The sequence below is a fragment of the Sapajus apella genome, unplaced genomic scaffold, assembly GCF_009761245.1.
Source record: "Sapajus apella isolate SASKATOON/1434 unplaced genomic scaffold, GSC_monkey_1.0 scaffold24, whole genome shotgun sequence".
In the NCBI taxonomy this organism is placed as follows: domain Eukaryota; kingdom Metazoa; phylum Chordata; class Mammalia; order Primates; family Cebidae; genus Sapajus; species Sapajus apella.
The window spans coordinates 2,960,685-2,975,570 of NW_022436964.1; the positions used below are offsets into that span (position 1 = coordinate 2,960,685).

At 36.0% G+C, this 14,886-nt stretch overlaps 1 long non-coding RNA gene across 1 annotated transcript; it reads right to left on the reverse strand.

Moving 5' to 3' along the window:
- Positions 1–1,765: 1,765 nt before the first annotated feature.
- On the reverse strand, positions 1,766–2,561 carry LOC116559762. The gene is made up of 2 exons (XR_004272608.1): positions 2,204–2,561; positions 1,766–2,027 (listed from the first exon to the last, which is right to left on the reverse strand). It is a non-coding gene; the product is annotated as an uncharacterized LOC116559762 (long non-coding RNA).
- Positions 2,562–14,886: the final 12,325 nt, after the last annotated feature.

Here is a 14,886-nt window from a genome sequence, read left to right on the forward strand (position 1 = left end):
TCAAAAACAAGTCAAACTGCGGTGTAGGCCCACAAAGCCTTGGCCAAACCCACGGGAAGCTCTCAAGTGTACATGACATGAAAGTATACCAGAGTGGACGAAGTGGTTGAAACTTTATGTCCTTCCTGCAATTATTTACTAGATTTGGTCTATCCCAGGGTTTACCTTTGGGTGATGCAGCTTTCTGCAACTGGGACAGTTCAAAAGGTGCTGAGAGCTAAGAAGCGGACTGCTGAACTCCCAGTAGCCGGGCAACAAGTCATTCAATAAATGGGAATGTGGGCAGTGATTCTTCACATCACTACAATGTCTATTTAGGAGATATATCAAGCAATTGTAACTGGGAAAATTATTTCAATCCTGATATGAGCAGATACAATACATTTAAAAAATAATCATCTATGAGACAATCATGGAAACTTGAACAGGTGACTGGTTATTTAATGATATTTAGACATTATTGTCAATTTCTAAGTTGTGTAATGGCCATACTTTGAAATTTAGAGATACATGCTAAAATACATACAGTGCTACAAATGATAACAGCGATTTGCTTCAAAATAATCAAGGGGTGGGGAGAATGGATAAAATATGGATGAAACAAAATTGGACATTAGTCAGTAATTATTCAAGTCGGGCAATACCATACTCCATACCTTCATGTTTGAAACTTTCCATCATAAGAACTAAAACACACACACACACACACACACAAACACACATTCAGATTTTGCTTAAAAGGAGAAAAAAATTCTACTGATAGGACAAATAAAGCATACATTCAGAACTCTCTTTCCTTGGAAATTCTTTGCTGACATTATGAACTGAATATGGGTAATTCCTATTAGCCACAAAATTCCTACAAAATGGAATAGAGGTTATTTCAAAACTTTCTACGGAAAACACCTAGAGAGTGTCACTGGTAACTCATAGAATGAAAACAAAAGTTTAACTTAATTCCAGCAGAAGTGTCTGTAAAAGCCTCTCTATCTCATCAAAATTTTGTTATGAAGCAACTTGAACAAATTTTCCTTTTATGATATTGGTTGTTGGTCTTTGGATAGGGCAGGGAAATACTAAACCCTTTATGGCATTTGATTCCAGGTAGGGCCATTTTAAATGGGTTAAACAGTGAGAAACCTTTCCATTTGAAAATGTTTTTCTTCTGCTGAAGCAAGTCTATTGTATAGATGATACAAGTCACTATTTCCACAGAGATAGTAATTATTATAAAAAGGGCAAGAAAGAAAAAAATTTCAGCCACAATTAAGTTTTATTTTTAAATTCATGTCTATCTTTATATAAAGCCCTCAAATTGTCCCATTGATGGCAGTAATTAAATACAGAGAACAGAAATGTGCCATGCCAACATATACATGTACATCACACACACACACACACACACACACACACACACACACACACAAAATGCAAGTGCAGTAGCTGATGGACTGAGATGGTTCTTTCCAGGCCCAATTATGATTGATAGCATTCCATTACCTTTATGCTTATTTTAAAATCCCCTTGACACGAATTGATTAAAGGCACGGACCTCTATGAACCTATGAAAAATTTATGGATTTTGAAGGAGCTTTAACATGTACCATTTGAGCACAAATCATTTCCTGGCTGTCACTGTTTTTCCCACAATTTTTCTTATGTTGGTAATATATGTTTAATAATAAACAACTGATGCTAAGGATTAAAGCATCAAGATGTTACAGAATAAAGCAACAACAACAACAAAAAAGAAATTAGATTTGTATGATTTTAACTATTCTTTAATCTGCTTCTGGGCAACAAAAGTGATTTGTGTCAGCCGTTATTGCATTAAACTTTAATTTTCTTCCACCGGCACAGGATTATATAAAGGAGTATTGGATTGCACTCAGCATGGATTAGTTGAGCACTGTCTCTGCTGCCAAGGAGCAAATGGATTTCCTTCTTTCTTTGATTTATATTTTTATTGCTGTTTTTCCCCTCCTTCTAATTCCCATTACCCTTCTGTTTGCCAGCGCTGAGATACCCTGTAGGAGCAGCAGAAAGGCAGGCAGAATTATTGGCTTATTGCATATATTTATGTTCCAAGGCATCTCAGTCATCTATGTCAGAGGAATAATTTAGCCTCCAGCCATGGAGACTGCATGCCAGTTTCAAACTATAATATTAAGACTTGTTTTTTAGGTAAAAAGGAACCGCTCACCTGCTTAAAATCAGCCAAACTAGCTGGATTTGGCCTCACTTCAGATGTCCTGGCTGTATCTCACAGCAGATGGAAAAAACCACTGAGACAGAAAATAAAGATCCCAGGACTCCCTTTTGTGCGCAGGAGGATATATGCACCAAACCCCTTGAGGCTCAAGCAGGAGAATCGCCTCTCTGGCCTTTCCCCTTAGAGTCTTTGAAAGATATGAGATTGCCTCTGGAAATAAGAGCAAATAAATTCACTCTACTCAAGGAATGGAGGGCTGATTGTTGGCACTCTGCATGCAGCCTAGAGGGGGCGCTAAGGACATGGCTCTAAGCCTGCAGTGGAGACAATGGTTGACTCAGGCTGCACTAAGCAGAGGACACAGAGGAACGGTAGCAAGTAAACAAGAACAATGGTGTGTTCTGTTTGGTCTGCAAAGGTCTCTGGATTTCTGAAGAAGAAAATGAGCCTGACAGATTTAAGTTCTGGTTTTGGTTCTCACGGACTTCTTGAAAATAATGAATTCTGAAGTCTCAGAAGAGTGGCTATCACAAAGCAGCTCCACAGCAGATGCCACTTAGCAATACTTGGGAAGAATCCGAGCTGTCAAACTAGGGCCTGGCTGTTCTCACAGAGAGTAGCCCCTGCATTGGGAGCCACATGTATTCCCCAGGGGAACCACAGTGGCGGTCCCAAGTCAAAGAAACATTAATAGCACCATTTCAAAGAGAAGAATAAAGATTTTTAAACCAGTGGCAGGCTGTTAAAACTAGACTGAGAACTCACTGATGGAACAAAGAGGTTTCCATAGAATCCAAAGAGCAGAAAACCTTGTTCACGAATTCATCCTTAAGTATCCTTTGGATATAGAGCACACTCAAGATTTGGAACTATAAAAGTGTGGTTGGATGTGACCATCTTTATTCAGACCTTTTAACACATCTATTTGTGGACTAAATTAGGCAGGATGTGTTTCCAAGATCAAGTCTCACTTATTACTTGTCACTAATCCTTATATTTTAGTGTATTTTTACATCAGATAAAATGTTATACCTTAGAACAAACACTCAGAAGTTTCACTCTAAAGGTATACAATATCTAGCTCAGCTATTCAACAAATGTTTGTCTGTTCTCCTTCAGCCCCATAATGCTATTAACATATTCCCCCAGTTGTTTGGTTAAAGCCACTTTTTAATAGGCTATGTTGATTCTTCATTAATTATAATGCCTTAAATGGAATCCATGCCACACCAAATTCATAGCAAATTCCATTCTATATTGAATAAACTTATATTGAGGAACTCTTTGGGAAGGCTAAATTTGATTTCATCATTCCTGTTTCTTCTCATGGATTTCTGGACAGTGAATATAATTTTTACTTCTGCTGAGAATGTTGACTTTGAAGGAGGTTCCTGTGTATAGACAATTCTCTGGAACTTTTTTCATAAGGGATTCTCTAGGTCATGTCACAGAAAAGTATACCTGAGGTTAGATAATCATAGCTCAGAGTCATCTGCAATTAAAGTCTTTCCCAGTTAAGCTCTATCATATTTCGCTTTGGGGACTAACAGTTATCTGTGAAAATGTCCCAAAAGATTCAATAAAAACCTACAATATCTCAAAAAAAAAAAAAGGATCTCATGAGGACAACACTTAAAAAATATAACAGGCAAAGGAAATTAGGGTGATTCTCTACTAAACATATAATATAGTAGAGTAGGTTAAAACATTGTGGTTCATGCCTTATGCCTCAGGCATAAAAGAAATTTGCCTTCTCTCTACCAAGCTGTTTCACTACTCAGCAATCTTTTACTGGGTTGATATATACAGCTCTCATAGTGTCTTCTCTTTTAAAAAACAAATGTCTTGATCAAGGAGCTCTTAAATTTAGTCACTCTAAGATAAAAATTACAAAAATAGTTTTAAATATTATTTCATTATTTCTATAAAACACTTATATCACTGAATCTTAGTTGTATTAATGAAGTAAAACTTTTGGGATCTCCTGTAAGTTTGCCTCTTTGACTAACCATCCAGCTAGACTTGCATAAATCTATATATATTAAATCATATTAAAAACATTGGAAATTTATGCCTAAATTTACAGTGAATGAAATATCTTTAATATATAGTTTTCTTTTGAAATTCTATGTGGAAAATTGTTTTGTTTTGCATTTGTCAGGTTTATGTTGCAATTATGCTATGTAACAAACATCCCCCAAAACTCATTGTGTGAACTTTTTCCTTCCAACACTAAATACGTGTCATTTTTCCACAGTAATTGTCTGACATCAACGAGGTGTTCAGTAATTCTCTGGAAATTCAATTTTGACACCAACCCCCAGGGTTAATACAGATCCCACAGGTTAAAGGCTTAGTCTCACAAGACTGACCCCACTTCAAACATCAGCCACAAATGGGGTGCTCAGGCTACCCATATTTTTTCCCAGAAGACTACAAATTCAGGGGTTCCCATGATGCCTCCTCAGGTTTGACAATTTGCTAGAACTATTTGCAGAAATTAGAAAAGTGCTTTACTTAAAATTACTGGCTTATTTTAAAATAAACAACTCAGGAGAAGCTAAATGGAAGTGATACACAGGGCAGAGTATTGACAGGAGGTAGAGGGGGTAGGGGGATGCAGAGCTTCTATGCCTTCTCTGGGCTCATCCCCCTCCCAAAACATCAATGTGTTTACCAACCAATAAGCTCTCTGAATCTCATTGTTCAAGAGTTTTTATAGAAGTGTCATTATGAAGGCATGATTGGTAAATCATTAGCAGTTGATAACTCAATTTCCAGCCCTTTCCCTTAATCACGATAGGTTTTTCTGATGACCAGCCCCCTCTATGAAGCCATCTGTGGCACCCCCACCAGATATATCATCAGCATACAAAAGATGGTAAGTTCAAGGGATCTTAGGAGCTTTGTGCCAGGAATAGTCAATAAAGACCAAATATTTATTTTTTTATTATATACAACACAGTGGCTTATAAAAACAAATATTCTTTCATCTGTTATAGATCTTTCTGTAGGTACGTTTGGTCTTTGCAGAGTTTAGTGAGGATCATCTGGGCTTAGCCCAAGTTAAGACTTAGCAGAGATATATTTGATGTATTTTCTCATTTTGGGCCCAGCAGTTATCCAGTATATGTTTCTGTCATGGTAAGTGGTCTATGCACCAGTGAGGTGAACAGAAATATGAAATGCCTCTTAAAGCTTCATATTAGAAGCAGTATACTATCCCTTCCACCCACATTCAACTGGCCAAAGCAAATCACATGATTAAACCCAAAGATGGATCAAGGAAGTATCTCCACTCTGCTCACATGGTGTTAGTTGAGTGGGGAGGGGAAGTAGAAAAATATTTTCCGACAAATAATACAATACACCAAAGGTCTTCAAAGTTTTTCCTCAAAGGGTCAGATAGCAAAGAGCATCACCAAAAGTATGGCTAGTTCCAGCCAGTCCGTGGCTTATAGTTTGCTTACCCTAACAATATAACACAGTGTGCCCTATTGTCACAATTTTCACTCCTAGATACAAATCGATGATACTCCAAGACTCATATTCAATCAGGATCAAAGTCTAGGATCTTATGGCAGTATATATTTTAGACTAAAATTTAGCAACTCATGATCTAGAGACTTATCATCTGCTTCCATATGTGGCAAGTCATATACACAAAATGAAAAGAGGTAGGTCAACTGCAGTAAACATCCTCATTTGGAAAAGAATTGAGAGCACAAATCCCACTGAGTGTGGTAAATACATCCTGATTATATCCTAGAAACAACTTCTAGGAGTAACTCACCATTCCATTGTTCAACATGGTTCTTTGATCCACCCTTCATAATATCTTCTCTTTCTTCATTGTTGGCCACATCTGAAAAGACAATCAGAGAATATAACTTTCTTAGAACTTAACCAGCTTCCTAAGCCTGTTTCTTGATTGCATAAAGTTGGAACCCCAAAGTTCTCTTTAACTGTTCATTCTCAAATTCAGGGTGATGTACTTTTGTAATTTTTTTTTTTAGGCAGTGAGTTTGATCCAGTCAGTCCTATATGTCAAAAGTCACATTCACAATTCTTTTTATGGAATGCCTCTCTCTCTCTCATTTACAAATCCTTTAGCTATATCTTCCGTCAGTGGTATTACACCCTTCGTCTCCAGTATAGGAGTCATTTTGTCCAACTATAAAGATCTACTGAGTCCCATATTAAGCCATTTAGAGTTTCTAACCAAAAATGTGATAATTACATTCATATTTCGATGTGTGCTGTGGGGCTGTTTCCTTAAAATTGAGTCCTTGATATGGGTTTTAACCATGAAGCTGAGTCTTAGAAAGCCTTTAAACTCAAAATATTTTTTTTATCTTCAGCTTGTGAAGATAAAAAATATTTATTTTTTACCTTCTAGAAGGTTTAAATTCTAGAGTTACTGATCATTCTATATTCCCTTTCAAATTTGATTATTTTTTTCTATGTTCCTCTCTTGAGGTACCACTCCAAATGAAACTAGTAATAATCAGCTCAACCTATCAACAATCTGCATCAAAACTTCTGTACTTAATGCACAGATGAGACTCACTTTAGGTCCTATGAGAAAAATCTATTGAAAAGATAGAGAAAAAGTATTCCATGCTAATAGTAATCAAAAAAGAGAGCGGTGTCCATACTAATATCAGATCAAACAGATTTTATGTCAAAATGGTTACAAAATATTTACAAGGTCATTATTTATGAAGAGAATAATTCATTAGGTTTAGTATTACCAAGTGTTTCACCCCCAAATACCATGGATTGACATTTATAGGTTATTTACAACAGTTTCCTCACTATCTCATTTCAAAGCCAATGCCCTATATTTTAGGCTGTTGTCATGGCTACATGCTATTCTTCTTTTAAAATTTCAACTTTTAGTTTAGATTCAAAAGAAGACATATAAGCAGCCAACAAATATATAAAAATGCTCAACATCACTAATCATCAGAGAAATGCATTCCATCCTTACTTCCAATTTTTGCAAAAGGTTTTGCTTTAACAATGATGCTTAACAAACATTTGTAAAATTTAGTGGTTGACAATAACAAATGTGTATTTCTTGCTGGTTATAGAAGTTAACAGAGTTCATTACTGTTAGATCTGACCTACCTGAAATTCTAGAGAGTCTTTCAGGTTAAAATGCAAAGATATTAGACAGTAACTTAAAGCTATATGAAGAAATAAAAACTCCAGAAAAGTTAAGTTCGTAGGTAAATATAAAAGCCACTAATATTGTATTTTTGGTTGGTAACTCTTTTTTTGTTTCCTATATAATTTAAAGGACATATGCATAAAACAATAGTTATATATCTGTGTTAATGGGCACATATGTATAAATGTATAATTATGATAATAAATACATAGAGGGTGAGGAAATGGAGCTATATAGGAGCAAAGTTTTATGTGCTATTGTAACAAAGTTGGTATCAATTCAGATTAGATTTTTATAAATTTAGGATGCTACCTTTAATCCCCATGGTAACCACTAAAAAATAACTAAGAAGTACATAGGAAAGGAAATGAGAAGGGAATAAAAATGATACACTGAATAATTAAACACAAAACCAGGCAGTATTGGTATAACTGAAGAACAAAAAAATGAAAAGTAGCAAAATGCCAGAAGTATTTCCTTACCAGTAATCACTTTAAACATAAATGGATTAAACCCATCAGTTAAAAGACAGAGGCTGGCAGAATAAGTTTAATAAATAATTCAAATATATGTTGTCTACAAGAGAGTAACTTTAGATCCAAAGACGAAATTAGATTGAATTAGAAAGGATTAAAAAAAATATTCCATGCAAGTAGTAATGAAAATAGTGCTGGGATGCCTATATTATCAGACAAAACCAATTTTGAATAAAAAACTATTAGAGAAGACTTAGAAAACTGCTATTATTTGGTAAAAACGTCAATACATAAAGAAGACATAAAAATTATAAACATGTACCAAACAATACAGTCCCCAAATATATGAAGCAAACATTGGCAGAATGCAAACCAAAGCCACATGCGATACGACTTCACATCTACTAGGAGAGCTGCAGATAATTAAAATTAAAAAAAAATTTTTTAAGAAAAGGAAAATAACATGTGTTGGCAAGGATGTGGAGGAATTTAAACCCTATTAGATTGCTGATGGGAATATAAAATGGTTCAGCTTCTGTGGAAAACAGTGGGGCTTCCTCAAAAACTTAAGCATAAAATTGCAATATAACCAGCATTTATACTTTTAAGCATATGGCCAAAAGAATTAAAAACAGAGATACAAATATTTGCACATGAATGCTCATAGCAGAATAATTCATAATATTCCAAAGGTGAAAATAACTCAAATGTTTATCCATTAAGAATAAACAAATTATAGTACATACATACAATGGAATATTATTCAGCCATAAGAAAGAATAGAATATTTCTGGCACTTGTAGTCTCAGGTACTCAGGAGGCTGAGGATCACTTGAGGCTAAGAGTTCAAGGGTATAGTGTGCTATGATCATGCCTATCAATAGCCTCTACACTCCAGCCTGGGTGACATAATGTGACCTCATCTCTAAAAAAATAAAAATAAAATACACCCATAACATGGATACATTTGAAAACATTATGCTAAGTGAAGGAAGCCAGATACAAAAGGTTATGTATTAAACAGTTACATTTACATGAAATACCCAGATTAATTCATACAGATGAAAAACAGATTGGTGGTTGCTAGGGGATGGGGGTAAGGGTTGTAAGGAATAACTGATTAGTGATATGAGGTTTTCTTCTGGGGTGACAGAAATACTTTGGAACCACCTGGCGCTTGTAGTTGCATTGACTGTAAATGCACTGAACAATGCCACTGAATTGTTCACTTTAGAATGGTTAATTTGTGTTATATGAGTTTCACTTCAGTTTTATAAAATCTTTAAAACCAAAAAGAAAGACATTTGATGCAATGCAGCAATTGCACTCCTAGGTATTTATTAAAGGGAATTATGTATGTATGTATATATATGTTTGTGTGTATACAGATATATACACATATATATATTCACATTCACAAATACTTGTACATGAATGTTCATAGTTTTATTCATTATAGGAAAAAACTAGAAAAAACTCAAATGTCTATCAGCTGATGAATATATAAACAAACTATTGTATACCAACATGATAAAAAATTACTCAGCAATAAAAAGGGACAAGCTACCATATAACATGAATGGATCTAAAATAATATTTTGTTTTGTGAAAGAAGTGATTCAAAAGACTACAAATGCTATGATTCCATATATATAAAATTGTAGAAAAGGCAAAACTATAGTAACAGAAAACATTTTATAGATTATTAGGGGCAAAGCTGATGGAAGTAGATTGGCTGAAAAGGGGAATAAGATCACTTCTTGGGATAATAAAACAGTTCCATATCTTGATGATGTTAGTGGTGGCTACATGACTGTATAAAATTCACTGAAATTGAGATATCTAAAATTAGTGAATTTACTGTATGTAAAACATACCTTAATAAAATTAATTTTTAAAAGAAGGAAAAAAATCTTTTTGTGCTAAACTTAGTGGTTGTTTTTTAAAAAATGCCCAACTTAAATCTTTATTTAGATGGGGCATATTAAAGTTTTTCCAATGATGGCCAGAGAGATTTTCTAGAGTTGAGGGATATCTTTTACCCTTTTGTCACAGGTGCTAAAGGGGAATATTAAGACAAACATGCCTTCTGTGCCAATGGAAGATTGAACCAAACAATATATTCAACCATATGTTCTCATCTCAGCCTGACCATCTGCTGGCTGTGCACTTAAATATATCATCTAGTTCACTGATTCCCATTCGAAGAAAAACTATGGGGTAAAAAAGAGATATCCTATAAAATAGTTAGCTAATCGCTATGTTGAAAGAACCTAAGTACACTATCTTCCAAGAATAAACCAAGCACCCTGGGGGAAATAAATTCATTCAAGGTATCAATGTAACTCTGAGTTTGGAGGAAAAATGCTTTTATAGCTATAAAAAAGAAATGGAACAGGAGTTGTGTCTCAAAAACTTGACCTAAGACAATCAAGGGAGCAAATCTATTTGATATCTCTAGATTGCCCTTGAGGAGAAATTAGATAAAAATTAGAGTTACAGCTATCTTTCCATTGCCACTTTGATGTCTACATTTCTGTCCTTTTGAGAATTTTTGTTGTTAAGGTAAATAGTCTATATATATATATATATATATGTGCTTGTAACAATGATGTAAAACTCCATTTTTACACTTGCTTGGTATGAACCATGATTTTCCCTGAGCAGTTGGAGAAAAATCTTGACCCTATTTCCCTATTTCTCCAAAGGCAGAATTAGATTGTTTTTCTTAAAACAGCTGGAAAACAACTATCTGTTTGCCAGCCTACTAAAGATGTGTTAGCCCTATTGCTAAATCCCCAAAGTTTACATCTGTGAGAGTGTGTTATTTCTTAACTAAAATGACATCTACAAAGAGATACATTATAATTCAGTCTCTTCATTCATTCCAAAAACATTATCATCAGGGTAAAGTTTCTGACGTTTGCAAAGTTAAATATAAGACTGCTTCTTGAGAGATAATCCTAATTTCAATCTTTTGTAAATTTTATCTCAGCAGCTCCTCAGGACCCACTTCTTCCCACTGCCAATGGCAAATGGCACCCTTCAGACGTTATCCTTTTCCCAATCCAGCACTTAGCACGTTGCAGCCACTGTCAGAAAAGCAGCCTGTCAAAGACTAAATCAGAAAGGATGGATCCTGCTGTTTCTTTCACATCAGAGAGAGAATCCCCCGGGGCAACTTTAAGACACAATGTTCACCTGTCACTTCTAGCTCATCTGCAGAATCCACTTGGGGTGCTTTTCACATTGTCAGGTAGTCACATTTCTTTTCTTTTGCCTTTCATTTATGAAAAAAGAAACACCCCACAGAAGGCGAACCCAGGACTCTTTATAAAAGGAAATTCAGCGAGGTGCAGCTAGCAAATGAATAATCTGCTTGCACTGCACTGCTTTCAAGCAGGCTTAAAATAAAGCAGTTTATAAGGCCCAAATAGAATTACAGTACAACAAACTCAAAAATCCCTCTCTAAGCCCAGTGTTCAACCTAAGACGAAAATTCCAGAAGGGCTACATGTTGAGCTGACTCCAGGTCCCTGAAATGCTCAAGAAAGATCATTTTCAGCACCTCCTTCCACCACCTCTCAGTACTTGTTAGGTGCTTTAGCTTATGATCATGCAGGGGACCTCAGAACTGAGAATTCTTGCTAGGCACAAGGTTTAAGAAGGGAATATCTTAGTCTAAGGTTGAATATTTAAATTATCTTCCAGAAGTGCACTCAAATCGGCCTACTGCAACTGAACATAATTCTTTAAGCTCATGATTGCCTAACCTGCTAAGTGCTCACTCTAGCCCTTGGAGTTCCTTCCAGATGAGCTAAGTGCTTTCTGCATGCAAATTTCATGATTAGAGATAGGAATTTAATGGAACAATTCTGTAGCTCTATGAAGCATAAAAACACTGGAGAAGAGAGGACCACCTTCTTACAACCTGGGACTGTTGAAAGGTTGCCAACCTCTTTAGCAGAGAAAAGCTTGATAGAAAGTCTGTCTAAAATGCAAAAAAAAAAAAAAAAAAAAACCACCTACTATTGGTCACCTGCTTGATTGAACCAAACTCTCCCTTTTTGTTCTGTCCCAGACTAAACCTGTTCAACTTAGGTCTCCTAATTAGCTGCCCTGCTTTTTGGAGCTCTCCATTCTATCCACTCTGCATACTACTGCCAGATAAATCTTTATTCCAGTGCCTAATTTCTAATTGCTTTGTCATGTGAGGTTTGCTTTCCTGACACATTCAGAACATCTTGAAGACTGACCAGGATCATGATTTAGACATTTTTTTCCGCAGGCTCTTCAAATTATCCAGTATAGTGCTTATGAATAGAGCATGGAATACATAAATGATCGAGGCCCAAGGGAAGCAGGCAGCTTCAAGATGAGGCCATCGGTCTTCACAGCACAGGAGATGTCTTAGTGAAAAAGAAAACAACCAAAAGGAAAGTGAGTCATCTGCTAAGAACCATGCATCCACTCATCCACCAAAGACTTAATGAGCATGGATAGTGAGGCAGAGTCACCCAATACCACATAGATTATATTCTCATTCCAAAAGCAGTAAGAATGCCTAGCATTTGAAGGTATTCATAAGACACCTTTGCTTTGCTCTTTCTATTTTACATGGATTCTCAAGAATAAAACTAATGATTGCAAGAGAAATGCAGTTGCCGTTTGGTGTCAATGAGCCAGAAAGTGCTGTGCTCTGAGTAGCTGCTCAGAGAAAGACTAAGAATCTTATTAACTTTGCTGATGGCCCTTTCCAACAATGTCCAGGGTGTGACACATGAGCAATAAAGTAGATAAAAGCAGAGTGATGGCTCAAGAAGTTAGTTTAGATCAGGCCTGGGATGGGCACCAGGCCCACACATTTTCTCATGACAGGTCTCAAAATTTCACTGGCTCTCTAATATGAAGAATGCCTAGTTCATACAAACCACATCGTGTATAATCTGAATTTCAAGGCAAATATTTGCATCTAACTTTCCTGTTAGCAAAGTAGACTATGATCATTTCATAAACATGGGGCTTCATTCTCCAGGTGATCTTTTGCTGCTCTTCTAAATTTCCAAATTTAAAAAATGCACACATTGTTAAGGTGAAACATATGCACTGTGTGGACACAACTACTGTTTTGTTAACTTTTTTTTTTTTGAGACGGAGTTTCTTTCTTTCCTTTTTTCTTTTGAGCCAGAGTTTTGCTCTTGTCACCCAGGCTGGAGTGCAATTGTGCGATCTCGGCTCACCGCAACCTCTGCCTCCCAAGTTCAAGCAATTCTCCTGCCTCAACCTCCCAAGTAGCTGGGATTACAGGCATACGGCTAATTTTGTATTTTTAGTAAAAAACAAAATGCACATCGGCTAATTTTTAGTAGAGATGGGTTTCACCAAGTTCACCAGGCTGCTCTTGAACTCCCGACTGCAGGTGATCCGCCCACTTCAGCCTCCCAAAGTGCTGGGATTACAGGCGTGAGCCACTGCCCTTGGCTTTTGTTAACTATTTTAATGCTTTGATTGCTAAAAGGAACAAAGGACTTAAAAAATTAGGACAGAGATTTCCTTTGATATACTATACCACTGCCCATTCTCTCATGAAATAAACGCCCAGTAAATAAATGGTTAATTAAAATGTCAGATCTGTTGCTTAATTAAATCAACAAGTTATTGAACTGGAACGTTCAATTAAAAGCTTCAGATAACACTCCAAGACTCCTTCCACACTGGAGAAGTGAGCAGGACTTGGAGTTAAGTCTCCAGCAAGTTTAATGTTTTCTGTTCTTTACATTGGAGTTTAGTGAAAACATTAGTTGTCTTTGCGCAGAAAGCACTGTGATCTCTAATAGGATTCATAAGTCCTTGTTTCTGTGGCAGGGCTTCCTAAAGCCAGCTTTCAATGAGCTTTGTAAATGCTATTTTTATGCCTTTCATTGAACATGTACCTATGAAGTTTAAGTAAACAATGTGCATTTGAAAATGTAGGCCATATTGGTAAATACTTTCCTCCCACTTTTGAACTAGTATTCCTGTGACAAGGCAAAATTACAATGTTGCCTGACTCTTCCTTCCCAGTCTTTTTGAGTTCATGACATCTTTACACAAGCAGTGATTAGATGACACATTTATTTCACTTTAGCACCTAAACAATGATAGCAAAGCACAAAAAGGACTTAAGGGATTTTATAAAAAAAAAAAAAAAAAAGCTGTTGTCTTTCTTTTTTCTTTTGTAAAATCCCTTAAGTCCTTTTTGTGCTTTGCAATTGATTGTGAGTAAAAATACAAGCAGTGCTTTGCAGCTTGCTGCAGACATCCATAAACAGGAGACACAGTCTCTCAAAGTGGTCCACACAGTTCATGAATATTGCTCCAGTTTATGAATGGCTGACCCTCTCTCTCTAAGCTGGGAAAGCAGGCATAGCATGTGTATGTGAAGCTCTCTGTTTTGGATCACTCTGTCAAGGGAGAAAAAAAAAAGCTAATCTGGAGCAAATCACAAACCATCCCTGGAAATCAATGCTTGGATGAGCCCTTTGGAAGTGTGGAACAAGATAAGAAGTAAAAGCAACATTCACTCTGGTAAATACCATTGTGATTCACTCCACAGATTTTAGGTTGAACTGCTGGTTTGTTTGCTACAGAGACATTTTACCAGAGTAGCAAAGCCCAGGCACAGGCCTGTGGGAAACCAGGTACTGTTCTGACCTTTTGAAAGTCCTCCAGGGACTCCAGTCTAGACTCATTTTCTACTTAGTGAGCCCACAGCATTAGACCAACATCCTATGGGGCTTAGAAAAAGAAAAGCTAATTTATTTCTTATTTTGTTTCTGTCCATGGACTTATTGTTTAAACATTTTATCTTTCTTATGGAAATATTAAGGATGGCATCATATTACAGTAAAACAAACCATTTATTAAAATATTTTTCTTAAAACTATATACGCATATGTATACAAACAGTGTATATATATGCATGTGTATATATGTTCATATGTATATATATGAGTGTAGGTTTACACAAACATACACCTTTT